The 17,519-nt window shown below is 33.5% G+C and overlaps 1 long non-coding RNA gene across 1 annotated transcript; it reads left to right on the forward strand.

Annotated features, from left to right (window-relative positions):
- The first annotated feature begins 772 nt into the window (after positions 1-772).
- LOC144368190 (uncharacterized) lies at positions 773-5,130 on the forward strand. Its single transcript, XR_013427967.1, has 3 exons — positions 773-1,173; positions 4,102-4,239; positions 4,963-5,130. It is a non-coding gene; the product is annotated as an uncharacterized LOC144368190 (long non-coding RNA).
- Positions 5,131-17,519: the final 12,389 nt, after the last annotated feature.

Raw genomic sequence — 17,519 nt, forward strand, 5'->3', positions numbered from 1 at the left:
GGGGACATTATTTAAAAGGAAAGGATGCCACAAAAAAATAATATGTGAAAATCCCCCTGCATGACAAGGGTGAGGACAAGGAGATAGAGTCTTTGTGTAACTCCTCTCTCTCACCTGGCATCCTCTCAATGTGTGCACAACAGCATAGCAGCCTAGTGCACACAGCTGCAAACACATTTACATAATTTTAGAATCTTCTTTGGGAACTTAGGAAGTGAAGTCTACTGCCCAATTAGATTCCAAAGATAATCCTATATGTGTCTTGAGATTCACTGAGTGCCTCAAAGCCTGTCTGATGTGCACAATGGCATTGATGCAGAAGGGCCGTGTGAATCTGGTCTGCTCTAAAAACATCATGTATTGCTGGACCCGAGTAGTATATTCTATATAAAAAAAAGATTATTTTAATTCAATTTTACTTTCTAAAGTTTGTCTAAAAGCATATATGTTAATCTGAAGTGTTTTTTTATGAGTATAAACCCATGCTGCTTGTGTATGGTACAAAATAATTAAACTAAAAATTTACTTTTAAAGAAATGACTGAGGAAAAGGAAAGTGAATTAAGGATGCAGTGTCAACCTTTACTCTTAAATTCCCTTCAGAATATCCAGAATTACCATTTGAAATTTGTTGAATTATTCATGCTCTTCTGTTGGGGTTTAAGTGTGCAGAGTTTAGCTCCCTTAGCCTGACAATTTGCAAGAGGCTGTGCCTGTGATTTAGGTCAGCTGAAGGCAAGCCTCGCTAGGAGCAGGAAAAGTTCTCTTCCCCTTATCACAAGACACAAGCTTCTGCATGGTTTGGCATAGAGAAAGAAGCTTTCTGCATACTGAACCTGGGAACAGTACATTCTGGGATTAGATAATGTCTACAAAGAACTTTTGGAGGGTACTTATCAAATGAACAGGAACAATCTGAATTTAGCTCTGTGTACCCGCTGAGGCATGATATTTGGGCTATGTGGATGAAGTGTTACTGAAGAATTGCTTGCTTTGTTAGAAGAAGAATATAAAAGAAACATGCAAATAAACCTCAGCATGCAGTTGCAATTGCTGCCTTGGCTCTGCATCCCCTGTGTCCTGGTGATTTCACGACCCTTACCCAGGGACCCAAACGCACTAGACATTCACAAGTGGTGCCCAAAACAGGGACTCTGCTGGATTGTCAGGAAGGGTGAGTATATTTCTTTATATTACAGGGTGATGGGACAATCTTCATCTTCTCCTTTTTTACGAATTGCCATTTATGGTATTATTATTTCTCATTCTGATATAGAGATGTGTCTTAAGGTGGTCAGGGAATGGAATCCCTGGTTCCTGGAGGAAGGATCTATGGATGTAGATAATTGGAAATGGGTCCATCATAATGTTAAAAAGGCCATGAGGCAAGGTGAAAAAATTCTGGTTCGGTTTTGGTCTATCTGGTATATTTTATATACAATGTTTAAAGCTATGGAGGAAGAAAGGTTGATTGGCAATTTACAAAAGGAACTAGCTCCTTCTATTCTAGATCTCCCTCTGGATATTAGTGAAAAGGAGGAAGTAGTAAAAGATATGCAACAATTGACTCATAATTCTTCACAAAATTCTGCTGATTTAATTGGTAATGTGACAGAAAAAAAAAACGAAAGTAAAAACGACGATTGATGATCCTTCCATCTTGGAGCAATTTAAACTCATTATGGAGGAGGTTCTGGGACGTCTCAATACATTAGAAGCTAAAATGGACCCTAAACCTTTATCAGGAACCAGGCCTTCTGCCCCTTCGGCCATTAACCCTTTTTTGGCAGCTTCTTTAAAAGCTGTCCAGGAAATGGACTCAGAGCTTTCTGATGATGAGGATGAAACTCCTTTCTTTGCTTTTCCTATAATCAGGCCTGATCCAGCTAATGGACTGGCACATCCACCTCGGTGTGAGGGGATTGATATTGATCATATTGACAGATTAAAAAAGGCAATGACAACGTACGAACCTCAACCTCATTATGTAAAAGAATTGCTTAATGCTCTTGCTACTCATTACAATAATTTTGCTCCTGAAGATTGGAAGATTTTGGGCCGTGCTCTTCTACGGGAACCTAAATATCTTCAATGGCACATGTGGTTTTTAGAAGGATGTGCCACTAAGGCTAGAAAAAATGGTAACAGTCAAAACCCTGTTATTCATGCAATAGGATACCCTATGTTATCTGGTACTGGTATGTATGATGACATTCAACATCAAATTAATATTCCTCCTAAGATTCATGAACAATTAAAGGAAAAACATCTCATTGAGTAAATATGTGTAAGCTTGTGCTGGAGTGGGAGGAATTGAACATCAAAGTTTCTGTTTTTGCTGCAGCCATGGCTACAATAAATCAAAAACTTCTTTTAATTGTGGAAAAACAGGTCATTTTTTCTGGGACTCTTGCTTTTTCCTAGATTCTGTATTTTTTGAGCTCATAAATTTGACCCTACAGACCTAAGTTAATGTTTTTCTGATCAGTTCTATTTTTGATCAACTATGAAATATTTAAATATTACAATGGAAATTTCACCTAAAATAGCTACAAGGCCTTTATTGTGTTATGTGTGCACATTTGTATTATATGTTGTATGTTTGTTTGTGTGTATGTCCATATATCATGTACATGATATAAACATTGATATATATGTAAAGAGCGCTCATAAAAATTTATAAAAGAAAAAAATGGATCCAAATATTTTTAATTCACTGATTTAAGTGGCTCAATTTAAATTGGGTAAACAGATAAAAAATAAGATGTCTTTAACATGTTAATGACTGATATGCTTTGATTCTAGGCATTTTCTTCAACAACAACGACAAAAAAAATGGCTAACATGGTTCATTATACTTGTCTAATGTTTTGATAAAATAAGTAAATTAATTAGACATAAGATTATTTGTTTATGAGTACTTTTGTTAAATATCTGATTGATTTACAAGGTTAATAGGCTAAATGTTAAATATACCTTTAAATGCTTTTAACTCCTTAAATTACATTAGATAACATTATTAATAATTTTTTAAGTTGGTAAATAATATAAATAAATAAATAAATGGTTCTTTCTAATCCCTAATATTTAGACACTATAATTTCATAACATGGTAAATTAATGTGATTTATTGTGTACTACAGATAACAAAATATCTCTTATTAAAATGGAATAATTTGCCTAAATTCAAAAATTTACAAGGATGATTTCAAAGTGTAAATAAAGAAGGGGTTAAAACAAACAAAAAAAATTAAAAGGTTCTAGGTATGGATTTAATAAAAAAAATGCATTTCTGGAAATGAGTAAATAAAAAAATTTAAGCAAGTGATAAAGAAGGTCTGTGTACATTGGCTATATATGTAAATTTTTGAACAAATAATCTTAAAAAATTAAGGATTATACAAATATGGTTAAATAACAACTGTTATTTGCAATATTCTATTATGTTATTTCTTTAAGAGATAAACTTAATAATTATAAAAACATCAATAGTAATTATGGTACTGTTACTCTTCTTTGTATATTAAATGTGTTCATATTTTCCAGGTATACAAGTCATTAAGATAAAAGCCTTTATCAAGCTGGTGTTCTCGAAAAGGTTACATGGTAATTTTAGGCTTATAAAAATAACATATTGGAGATTTATTTATATCCTTTAATGTTCTATAACTGGGCCTATTATCAATAAGATATATAAAGTTTTATGTTACTTTTTACACTGAGGTTCAATTTAAATGTATTTTTTAAGTTAATAAGGCTCTCATTAACTTAAAAAATACATTTAAATTGTACCTCAGTGTAAAAAGTAACATAAAATTATATAATATTATATAATATTATAAAACACAAATTAAAAAATTAAAAAGGAGGAAAATGACAGATTTTAATATGCACTTGTTTAGACATTTACAAAATCAACTTAAAGCATTGTTACATCAAGTCTTATTCATTTTAAATTTCCTTAATCGAGCAGAACGACATTTTGAGCAAAAAACCTTAGAAGAAGTTCATGAACAAATCTGGATAAAAATTGCGGCAGATGCTGAATGGCAGCCAGGGATTTTACTTTATAGAGGAAAGGGTTATGCTTATGTTTCAACAGAAAATGGACACCGGCAGTGGCTCCCAGGGCGGTGGATCCAGACCCGTCACAATCAGAACAGCACCAAGGGGGGCACCCTATCCACTACTCCAGCCGAGGAATCAAGATCCTGAGCTTGATGTTCCAGTGGCAGTAATGGCACGTCTTCATCTTGGGGCCTGACGTTGTCGACGTCCTAATTTCTCTCCCTTACCTACGTGGGGTCAAATTAAAAAGCTGAGTGGGGAAGGGCAAAAGGTGCTGCAAACGAACAGGGAAGAGTTGCACCCCAGAAAATTTATTTCTGGCCATGTGTGCATTATTGACAGTGTCTTAGGCTTCTGGGGTACAAAATAATAATACTCACTATTGGGCCTATATTCCCAATCCACCTTTGCTGGAACCCGTTACTTGGGGTGACATGGATATTACCTTATATACTTCTCCTGCTCTTTCATCTCCCCCTTGGAACAATTTAACATATATAAATATGAATGATGGAACACCATTTAATTTCACTTATAAGAATAATAACAGTAAACCTGTATGCTTGGGCATTCCTCCTTGCTTACAATTAGATTGGCAACATTGGATATTAGTTGGAAATTGGAGTAATGGTTCTCGAACCCGTTTACAATGGCTGTCTGCATGGTCCATTAATATGACTTGGGATAATATAACTGAACAATAATACCCTATGTTCCCCGAGTGTCCTGATTTTACTTATCAGGACTTGAGATACTCCCCTTTCATATGGCAGGAGTGTTTAGGCAAATTTGGGAAGATATTTCAGGATATTATAATGTGGGGTCCTTACGGGATGTTCTTAAAAAATTGTTCAGAATGAAATATTACTGCTTGTGATTTATCTTCTACATACAGAATCCAGCCGAAAGAGAGATGGAATGAAACCATTTGGAATGACAAATTGATGGCCTGGGGTGATGGAGGAATTGCTGACCCACGCTTGGCTTCAGTGCAGTACCCTCATCATTTACAAACACATTTATGGAATATTGCTGCTGCAAATAAACCTGTAATCTTGTCTAATGGGACTAGTCAATCTGCTGCTTCTTATAATTTTACTGTATTTAAAGAATATAATATAACTACATTTGCGCCCATGCCATATCTGTTCTTAATGGGAAATGTTACTTTTGATGAAGGAATTTTATGCTTTAATTGTAAATTGTATGCCTGTATTAATACATCTGTTCCTATTCCTTCTGGTTATTCCATTGTGCTGTTACAACAGCGCTCTCACATTTGGCTTCCTGTGAACTTACAAAGACCACGGTCCCAAGATCCTGTAAATACATTGGTTCTGGAATTTTTTAGATTATTGTTGAAACATACTAAACGGTTTGTGGGAGTCGTAGTTGCAGTAATTCTAAGTCTTATAGCAGTGACTACAGTTGCTACAGTTTCAGGGATAGCTTTACATACTTCTTTACAAACAAAACATTTTTTTGAGGAATGGCATAAAGATTCACATGAGTTATGGCTATCCCTAGCTCAAATTGATTCTAGACTTCATACTCAAATAGATATTTTAAAACAGTTAGAGGGATTAGATCCCAAAGAAATTGCTCAAAGTCTTACCCATACGGCTGGAGGAGTGGGAATAGTGTTATGCTTAGTTATTATCCTGTTTGTAATTATATATTACATGTGTATAAGACCATCTCAAAACTCTATATTAACTTTGTAAAAAGCTGTTTTAGAAAAACAAAAGAAAAAAGAAGGAATTGTTGGGGTTTAAGTGTGCAGAGTTTAGCTCCCTCAGCCTAACACTTTGCAAGAGGCTATGCCTGTGATTTAGGTCAGCTGAAGGCAAGCCTGGCTAGGAGGAGGAAAAGTTCTCTTCCCCTTATCACAAGACACAAGCTTCTGCATGGTTTGGCATAGAGAAAGAAGCTTTCTGCATACTGGACCTGGGAACAGTACATTCGGGGATAAGATAATGTCTACAAAGAACTTTTGGAGGGTACTTATCAAATGAACAGGAACAATCTGAATTTAGCTCTGTGTACCTGCTGAGGCATGATATTTGGGCTATGTGGATGAAGTGTTACTGAAGAATTGCTTGCTTTGTTAGAAGAAGAATATAAAAGAAACATGCAAATAAACCTCAGCATGCAGTTGCAATTGCTGCCTTGGCTCTGCATCCCCTGTGTCCTGGTGATTTCACGACCCTTACCCAAGGATCCGAACGCACTAGACGTTCACACTCTTCCCATACTACTTATTTATTATTCCAGTTTTTTATTCATTATAATGCATTATTTCAGAGATGCTACTGTTTCTACACATGGAGCCTAGTCAATGAATTATTTTTCATATTTAACACATTTCTATTTAACTATGCTTATGATTCCAAGTGAAAATGTTTTCTTTTCTTTCAGAATAAATCAAAAAGTTCAGTTTCTATATCCATAAGCTACAGATTTATTACAGAAAAGGAAATACATGAATTTCATGATATTTGGCTTCAATATTTCATGTGTGTGCATTTCTATTTGGATATTCCTATTATACAACTCAACAAATAACTGAAGGGAAAGCAGTCCTATATTTAGTTTTGCACATGCCATAGGCTTTATTTTTACTTTTTGTATTAAAACTATACTCGTCATCATCTGTTCTTGGTAATGACTAGTGGCAAGAAAATGCAATCAGTATAATTTATTTATAGAGGAAAATATACCCGAAATATTTTGTAGTATAGTAAGGACGAAGTTGATTATTTTGTAAAATATATATTGGGGCTTAGTTGTATTCTAGGTTTGTGCTTCATAAATAATTTTTGTCCACTTAATATAATTTAGGTGTAAATATTTAGTTGTAGTAATAATTTCTGTAGCAATCAGATATTAAAAGTCAATCCCTTGAAACAAAAGGCAGTTCAATACTAAGTTGATTATTATGTACACTGGGTAAAATAAATGTCCCGAATCACATGTGTTTCTGCAAAAGAGAAGTAGACTAAGCTATTAATTGTGCTTCTATTAAAGGACATATGTTTTCTGGTCAACTTTTGATCTGAGTGTTAAGATGGCAGGATTTTGTAAAGATGGTTTTTAATCTGTTTCATTATACCCTTGTTTATTCCTTTCCAGAAAAAGCAGTGGCATAACCATTTCTGCAGAATGGAGAGCACTGATAACAAGGCTTACATAAATTGCGCCCTTTAAAGTAATGCTCATTTGAAGTAATAGTCTTGACAGTATTTCTTCCTTTCCACAGTTAAATTATTTAGGATGCAACATTTGTAAGAAGGAACTTGATATTTTTAAAACCAAACCTAAACATGTGAGAGACTCCAAGCTTTTGGAAGTCAAGTCAGTCCAATCTGAAGACTGAATCATAGAGATACACTGACCTTGCAAGACTTTTCTTTGGCCAGAGTAAGATACTTAATTTCTAGTTAGGAAAAAAAAATACACTCAGAGGTTGGAGGACATGAAGAAAATGTAACTGAATTTCTCTTTTCTGAGAATTTCTTTTCTTAACTGCCTCATATCTGTTCCCCTCCACTTCACACTGAATGGGAAGAAAGAATAAGGGATTACTGAGAAGAGCCCCAAGAAGAAAACAACTATTTCCAAAAGGGCAATGGAGCCTGTTTCCAGGGGATAAACAGAATACTGCCAGAATCCAAGACAAGGTATTGCCAGGCTCCAGGTACAGAGCCAACCACTAATGTTTAAAGGGCTGCCTTTGTACCTGGTGTCATTCAGTGAGCATGCATTGTAAGAAAAGAGAAATGAGACCTAAGGAAAAAGCCTCCGTGGAAAACAGGTGATAATCAGATAAAGCAGACCCAACAGAGCTGAAAGGGAATCGAAGAATTAATCATGAAGATATTAAATGTCCCTAGAGGGCTGTACACTTGAAAGAAAATATTGGAAACATTAACAAGGATCAAGAGATCCTACAAAAGAACTAAGTGCTAAAAGAAGGGTTGAAAACACCTAGAAATAGGAAAGATTTGAGGACATCTGTGACAATAAGAAAATTCAAGACTCCGAAAAATCAATAGTCACCAGTACTTGAACAATTGAATTTACTATTGTTTCAGTATTATATTTATTTCAATTGAAGATAAATAATTTTTTAAAAAATTAGGCATATTGATGTATTTTTTTTATTTCTCCACAAAGTATCTTCAGCTGCATATTTTTTAAAAGTAATGTTTGTGTCATTAGCATAATATTAGATAAATATAATTAGATATAAAGAAATAAACAAGGTGAAACAGTTGATGATTAGCAAGGTAATTTACACACAGTGATAAATTAGTGGATAAAATACTTTTAAATGTCTTTTAAAATGGAATTTATGTTTCAATGGTGAACACATTGTTGATAACTTATAGAAACTGTATTCTGTGTCTTGACATGAATATTTGAGTTCAAAATAAAATATATTAGAAGATGTCCGAGTAAATCTAGTATTATGCCATATGCTTTAGGAGAAGAAAGCAACTTCTATGATGCCACATTCCTGCTAGATTCATTATTGTCACCTGCATAATTATCTCCCCTCATTTTCACTCCTGGAATGAACAATGTTTCAAAACTTCCTAAAATTTCCCTAAAAAATAACTGAAAAAACTTAAGTTACTTCTCAGTAATGACTGGAATTTGGTGGAATGGAGGTTCCAGAATGGAGGTGATGGAGCAGCTTTTTAAAGAAATAATGGCCATACATTATCCAAATTTGATGTGAATCATAAACTCTCAGATTCAAATGTTCAATAAGCCTCAAGAATAAGAAATAAATGAAAACTGCATCCAGGTATGCCATATTCAAATTTTTCAAAACCAGAAATAAAGAGACCATCCTAAAAGGAGCTGGCCTGGAGGGGAGAGAGAGGATGAATACTCCATGAAGAGATTCAAACAAAGATGGCAAGGGTTTCCCATCTGAGGAAGAACTTTAATATTAAATACATAAACACACTTAAAAAAAAGAAAGAAGTAAAGGGAGGGAGAACAGGTGGGTGGGAGGGAGAGAGGAGGAGAGAAAGAGAAGGAAAGAAAGAAAGAAGAATGAATCAAAGTAAGGTAGGTAGGTAGGTTGGCTCATTCTGGGTTAATAGCTAACCAAATATCTTTGGAAAAATTATAGCAATATAAAGATATTTCCAGACATATAAATTCTGAACGAATTGGTTACCATCTGACCTATCCTAAAGGTAACATTGCAACAAATCTTTCAAGCAAGTCCTTTAAACGTGGCTGGAAAAAAAAACCAGAAAAGAAACAAGAGCTGCACAAAAGAATAAAGATAATAAGAAGCTGACCACCTGGGTCAATGTTTAAAATTTATTTGTGATTACTTAAGGAAAAAAATTCACAATTATTTTAAACTGTATGAGAATAAAAGCAGAATAAGTCAAAGTTGATTTTATCAAAGAAGAAATGTCTCATATAATTGCCCCCAACTTCCATCTGAAGAAACCAGAAAAAGAACAAGAAGTAGAAAACTGAAAACAATTAATATCCAGTTATAATTGAAGAATAAACAAAGGACGATTTATATATAAATAAACTGTTAATCTCCAACAGCTCTCATTCAGATTAGTTACCTTTCCTGTCATTTCTTTACACAGGTCTGCAATGAAAGCATTAGACAGCTGATACAGCAAACAACAGAACCGAGCCATTACACTCATCATTTTCTCTAATTTGTAAAGTTATTTTTTGTATGTTAGAAAAGTCACTGCATTTTATCATATTGTTTATATAGGGAGCCACAAAGAAGTGTCAAGTAACTTATTTTTCTGCGGTTTCTGTGTCATAAACATTATTTGACAAACTTTATTATTCAAAGATATGTACGGGGACATTTTTATACCTTGCAGAAGAATAAGACTTTGCTTTTACAAATAAAATATTCCTGAGAGGAAGGTCTGTGAGCAGACACATTATAGCATTCTGATAGTTTATTATGTGTAACTGTTCAGAATATTTCATGAACAGGTTTCAAATCTCTATAGATGCATCATGAAAGATAAGTGAATTTCATTTTTCTGATAAGTCACAAAGGAAATGTAATTGAAACATCCCTAGCAAGGCATGCAGTTCATCCTGTTACAATAAGGCCAGGAAAATCTATGATTTCTGCACCTAATGCTTAGTGGATGAGAGAGTGAGGACAATTTCTAGTCACCATCTGATGCTAACAGCAGTTGGCAGAAAGAGTAATTTACAACTAGAGTGGAAACCTGGAGATCAAACTGGCTTGTGGGATGGAGACCTAGATGTAAACATACACCCGTGAAGTCATTATTAAAGAAGAAAAGGAGGGCTGCCTAGGGGGCTGTTTAAATTTCTGTGACAGTCTGTGCAGGTAGAGTCACTGTTTCCTTTAGCATCAAAGATATTAGATACATATGCTAGAAGAATGATGAGCCAAGAGCATTCTCCTACAGCTATGTAAAAATACACAGCATCTTGGAATTTATCTGAGATGCTAATAAGAATCAAACAAGTTAAACAATATTAAACAATATTCATCAAACAATTAAACAATATTCATTAAAAATATTGAGGAATCTTGTTTTCTTAAATAGAAAGAAGTTACATAGTTGGATCTCATGGTAACAAAAGTGAGACTGAAGCCTGTCCAAAGTGGTGCTAGCTATTACTATATTTAACTACATTTTCAATATATGAAAATCAAACAATGTAACATATCTCATTAACAGAACAAAAGATAAAAATAAATGATTGTCTTAATAACTGCAGCAAAAGCAAGATCGTATATAGTTCAACTCCATTACCATATTGATTTGGGGTTGAAGTTTATCTCAGAGACCATTGATTTCTATAAAAATACTGATTCTTCTTTCTACTAGTGGTAGAAAGTGAAGGTGATTATTTAATTAAATAAAAATGTGTATGTTCTTTGAATTAATAGTCCACTAAAATTTTAATTTTAAAAAATCTCACTCCTTGGGCTAGGGTTGTGGCTCAGTAGTTGAGTGCTTGCCTAGCATGTATGAGGAACTGGGTTCAATTATCAGCACTACAGATAAATAAAATAAAGGTCCATTGAAAACTAAAAAATATTTTTAAAAAACTCACTTTTTTGGTTACCATAAAATAAAAATAGAATCACAAGTGAATAGTTTCCCCCTTTGTTTAGTGATAATCATAATAGATTAAGAATTCTCCATCTAGGGGCTATAGGGATATAGCTCAGTTGGTTGAGTGCTTGCCTCACATGCACAAGGCCCTGGGTTTGATCTCTAGCATCAAAAAAAAAAAAAAAAGAATTCTTCACCTAGAGAATCATCCTTATGTTCATTTTGCATAGTGGATATACCTGAATATTTTTGTTGAGCTTGACATTATTTTGAAAAATATTTTCTCTTTAATATTTATTAGTTTCCAATAGACTTTTATTTTATTTATTTATATGCAGTGCTGAGAATTGAACCCAATGCTTCACATATGCTAGGGTACTAGGGAAGTACTTTACTACTGAGCCACAACATGACACCTTGACATTTTTGTATTGGCTAAAATTGGGCATGGAAAAAAATGTTAGGCAAACACTAATGAAGATCTACTTGTTCATCCATATACCTATATTTGTTAATACAGATATATATTTTATATACATATATGTATACATATATTTATATATATTTATGTATATAATGTCTATTTTATGCATTTTAGATAGCACTTGAGATGTGTTTATATGGAGGTATATATGTATATATACATACATATGTTGTGTGTGTGTGTATACATAAATATAGCAGCTGGGTTGACTGTATATCTATAGTAATGACTAACAAATTATTTTTTATTAAATTTGTTTTTTGTAAATTAAGATCAAGTGCTTAAAGGGGTTTTTACATAATTATAGTTTAAAAATATAATCAAGAGCTGTTTGGGGTTTGAAATATAAGAAAATACATCTTGCCAAATAGTTCATGCTGTAATTCATAATTTATTTATTTTAAAATGATTATTAATCATCTTTTTTTAAAAAGTACATACCATTAGATTTTGAAGAGAAAGGAATACTAATTCATTCAAAGTCCCTGACCAGCTGGATAAAATAACAGGTAAATAAATAAGCTTAATCTTTGGGAAAAAAGTTATGAGATATAATGTTATGTGATTACAAAACAAGAGTTTTAGCACAAATATGTTATTTGTGCCAAATAAAGAAGGGAAATTTAGATTAAAATATGATATGCATAAAGAACAAATCACATTCATGTTCTAGAAATCCATTTTAAAGTTAAGTTTAAGGAAGACTTTCATTGTGAGCAATACATATTTCCTGATTACAGAGCTTCTGGGTCCAGGGATTCAGAATTAAACATGACAACAAGCTTTGCTATTATGAATGTCAGATATTCTAAAAGTAAGGTTTAAAAACTCCAATAAGAACATTTCAGAAATTATATCAAGGCCTTTGGTGGAACAAAGGATGATGTTGAGCAGATAGCAGACTCTTTGCAAAGATATGATGTGAAGTTCTCACAGAACCCTCAGAGGAATCCCAAAAGTATGCATTATCTGAAACAAAAAATTTGTTGATTTAATAGTTTTAATTTATGATTTGTTTGCCAAAAAGGAAGAGCTTTTATAGAAATCTTATATCTCCTTTAATGTGGGGATAATCATTAAGTTTTTTGCTAGGAGAATCTAAGTTATTGCCTTCACTACTCATTTTGTCTCATTTTGTGACTACTGAAGATTTTTTGAAAAGATCAAAAATCTTTCTCTAGCTTGTCTCAAAAGAGGAAAATAACCCCAGCTGAAATATACAATGTATTTCTCTGAAAACATTTATACTTGGAAAATTGAGTAGATACTTAAGAATTCTTTGCTACATCATCATTAATATTCTTTTACATATTGAAAGATGCACTATTTACAAAATTTATAATTGCATATATTTAGAGACATTACTAGTAGTAAATTTTACCTTGTCCAACAGTGAAAGAATGATCATTTAGCATATTTTAAGCAGATTTAGTAACCAGTAGCAATCAGAATGTTTAGAAAAAGATGTATTTATTGAAATAATTGAAAATATGAGCCTATGGAACCTACTCTTTCATATGGTGTCCATCAAGAGAAGATTTAATTTATATGTATCATGTCATCTAATGATTCATGAGATTTAATGAATCTTATAGACTTTATAATATATGAAATATATACCAACAAAATGAAACACCAAACTAAACTCAGAAAATTGCCCCAAATAGGCAATAAGTGAGAGAGAGAGAGAGAGAGAGAGAGAGAGAGAGAGAGAGAGAGGCAACAAACACTAACTTATTTAAATTTTCCTACTTAGTTCTGAGTTCTTTAGTCCTTTTTGATTGAAGGGATGAGTAAGTGAAGATCTTAAGAAATTTGGCATGATAAGTCTACCCAATTTTGTGTACCTAAGTCAGAGATCAACAGGCAAAGATTTCCTCATTTTCCATGTTTATAAGGACCAATCATATTCCACCAGAATGAACTCACAAAAGCCTTTTATTTAAAGGATCTTTTTTCAGTAACATGAACCATGTCTCTTTAGTTTGAACTGCTCAGAAATACTCTCAGGAAAATCTTTTCAGTACTTGTGTCAGACCTGTCAAATTAATTGGGTCAGTTGGAAATTGCCTCTAAAATATACAGATGGAAAATTCTGTCAGGAACCACTACTTGGGAACTCTTGGTGTGAAGGCATGGATTTGAGAGTGCCCAATGGCTACAGTGACAACCTGTTTAATAAAATGATATGCACAACCACAGAGCTATTCAGTTCTTGACCTTAGACACCAGCTGCTGGAGGGTAGAAAGTTATGGGTATAATTGGGCTACTTACACTCATGACCTTGGTTTTGCTTACTTTGAAGAAATTTTCTCACAATAATTTCTTTTGATGTTTATACATATATAATAAATATGCTGAGCTTCTTGTGTGCTACTACCTCCCTACCAGGGTTGTAGTCAACCACGGAGATCTAGCATTTTTCCACTTTTGTGTCTGTTTGTCTTTTTCCTGGTCCCTTTCTTGACTGGATTGTGTAGCCCTGAATAAACTGTTTCTCAGGATGTGACAATAAATTCTACTGTCCATAGAATGACTAAGAGAATAAAAACCTTCAGAAATATCAGTGTCCTCCCAGACACAGACTGGTGAAGGTGATCCCGTATTCACACTCTTGACAGGGTCACAGTGAGAAAAAGTGTTGGCAAAGCCGCTCTCCCACTGTCTTGACAGGGTCACAGTGAGGATGAATGCTGGCAAAGCCACACTGGTTGGTGGGTAACCGAAACCATGAGACCCTTTTTTATGTAATTGGGACTTTGCATTTTCATGCTTATGTTTCTCACAGGAGGCATGAGTATGTTAAATGCCAAACAAATTAAATTTCAGATGGCTAGAACAGAACAGGTAGTTCATGCCTTGGAAGCTGTTCTGCTACCCACCCCTCAGAATATCAAGGACAAAGTGAAAGGCTATTCTTATATCTTAGTACATTGTGGAAAAACCTAATATCAGACAACAATCATCATCTGAAAAACAAACTCTTTGAGAACTAGTGTAACTTGACTGAGAAACAAATTCTTTGAGAACTAGTGTACCTTGACTTAGAAACAAAGAAACTCTTCGAGAAAGCAGCTCAACCAGTTTTATGAGAATAAATTTAGGAATCAATTAAAACAGCTTTATAAGACACAGTTTTAGAATAATGTTAAAAATATTATTTCATTTAGATTCTTAAGTTTAGAAATCCTTAAGTCTTTAGTTGTATAGGTTTCTGATATGCTTTAAGGATGATTCATAAACTTTAGGATATTTTAAATATAAGATTTAAAAGTACTTTTTAGATGGGAATTTTAGATTAAAAATAAAGTACAAGTGTACTTTAGGTTAATGATTAGTTAGGAGACTTAGAGTCTGGTTACGTAGTTTGGCATTAGTTAATAAGAAAATAACATATCTTGGGAAAAATAGTAAATCTTGAGAAAATCTAAAGGATGTAAATTGGTGACATGTTTTATTGATGATTCTGTACTTTGATGATTGTATGGCTGGGGGTCATATCCTGGAAGAATGTAGATCGGTGTGCTCTCAATCACGGTTAGGGAAATGTCATGTCTTGGCAAAGTTTTAAATTATATAATCAATGACGTATTGTGAATCTATAATGATGAGAAAAATTGTAATAAAAGGGGACCCAGAGAAAGCGGCTTTAGCTCTCTCTCTGAAGATTGCTCAAACGGAACGACTCCTGTCTCATCATTTTGCCGACGCCACTCCTCCTTCAGGACTCCCTGGACCCCGCCGAGGCTGGACCCCAGCAACAAATTTTTTTCAGTCAATGTGTAAGTAGGCTAATAATATAAAGAAAACAATTAACTTGGTGTGCTTTACAGTGAGGGCAGCCACAAGAGCCCCAAGATAGTTTCCACTTGGACTTTAATCAGGGCAACATTCCTCAATAAGTGGGATTAGAAAGTAATTCCCCAATCTCTCTCTGAACCCAGTTGAAGTAGATTGGAATTTTCTTTTGAAACGTGTGCTTAGAAGCATAGAATAAAATGCTTAAATTAAAAAAAAAAGCAAAATGCTGAATCTTGGTAGCATAAAGAAATATGAGTTTTCTCATTTGTTCTGTAAATATTTCCTGTGCTTATATTTTGGAATTTAGCAAGAGAACTATAATGGGTTCCTCTGTGAAATTACATCATTCACTTATTATAGCTGACATTTTCCCTAATATTGTCAAGCAGATGGTTGAATTAGCAGCTTTGCCATTTGCCTTAGAAAATTATCAATATCTTCTGGTGTTCTTCTATTCTGTGTACGCAGAAGTTCTCTATGTTATATAACCCTTTAGGGAATTGAGTGGATTGCATCCATCCATTTGTGAAAATGTAAGATTTGTGAGTTATAATTTTGACAAGAAAGCACCTTATCATTGGGTTGAGTTAGTTTATATTTTCTATTATATATGACTGATTTTGCTCCCTATATTTTCCTTTTAAAATTTTTAATTGTCTATTGTATGTATTTGTCACTCTGGTGCCTCCTAAATTTGCAGCACATCTGATTTGAAAGTTGTAAACTTCCTAAGAATTGATCTGCATGTATCCAACACATTTTAGTGCATCAAATGTTCTTTACTGTTTTAAATCAAATATCTTTTTTTGTGTTAAAATAAAATGATAAAATATTTTAAATATATAGGAGAACCCAGAAATGAATATGCTATAAATATGTATGTACTATCATTAGCTAACTCAGTAACTATTACTGTTATATTTTTGTCAGCTATTTCTTTAAAATAATTTTTATTTGTGGGTCAGACATAGGAATCATCAAACATATTTTTTTTCATTGTCACTGATTATCCCCCAAATTATATATATCTTTTATATGCATAATTACTCCTTTACATTAAATTCTGACATGGACAGATTTGAAATCTCATTGCATTTTTCTTTGGAACCCAATATTAAATCCTTAATTAATAGTTCTTCCTCAATTAACAACACATACAGACAGCTTTTTATTCTTTCATTGTGTGAGATTGTTTTTTGAATGAAATAAAATCTTAAATCCTGCATCCGTTAGAACAATTTTTATAAAAGATGCCTTTCCAGTAAAAATGTTCAAAGCATCTCTTTGAATAACTACATTTTACTATGTCTACTTTAACAGATTTTCCTCTTTGCCCCTTGGTGCATGTTTAGATGAAACAACTCTTCCTTCCAGATGCTAATCCCATTCTGATGAAAACTCAGATCAAATTGACAAGCTCATGGAAATAGAGATAGATGGCAAAATGCTACTGATTTCTTCCTCTGAAGAAGTGACTGATAAAAAATATAGGCTTGCTTTGGAGTTAAAGGAGAAATGATTTGGTCCTTTATTTCCCAGGGGTCAGTATGTTATGTGCTAGTTTTTTCCCCCTTTGAGTAACTATATCCTATTTTTGAATAATACCTTTTAAACCCCTATGCCAGCATTCATTTGATAGAAAAAATAAAGGCAGCACATTTACAGAAAGGTTATATGTGTGTCACAGAAATCCTCTGGCCTATATTCCATTCCTATAAAATCAGCTCTAGCTGAATGAACATCACTCATCCAAGTAAGAACTTTATCCCACACTACAGCATGTGCTTAAGAGCTTATTCCCAAGCATAATTCCCAATTCACATTATATTCTGAACAGTAGACAAGGCACAATCTAGTCAAATTCACTAGATGCATTTTCCCAAAACTTGTGAAATACTAAACAGTCATGATCAGTCTCTTTCTCTCCAGGGAAGCATTGTCTCACATTGCCCTTGCAACTGCTTGTCAACCTCTGCTGGGCCCTGAAATAATTATTTTCTTGAATCTGTCAACACGAGAATTTTTTGAGACTACAGTGCCATCTTCTAACAAATCCT

The sequence above is a fragment of the Ictidomys tridecemlineatus genome, chromosome 11 (genome assembly GCF_052094955.1).
Source record: "Ictidomys tridecemlineatus isolate mIctTri1 chromosome 11, mIctTri1.hap1, whole genome shotgun sequence".
Classification (NCBI taxonomy): Eukaryota; Metazoa; Chordata; class Mammalia; order Rodentia; family Sciuridae; genus Ictidomys; species Ictidomys tridecemlineatus.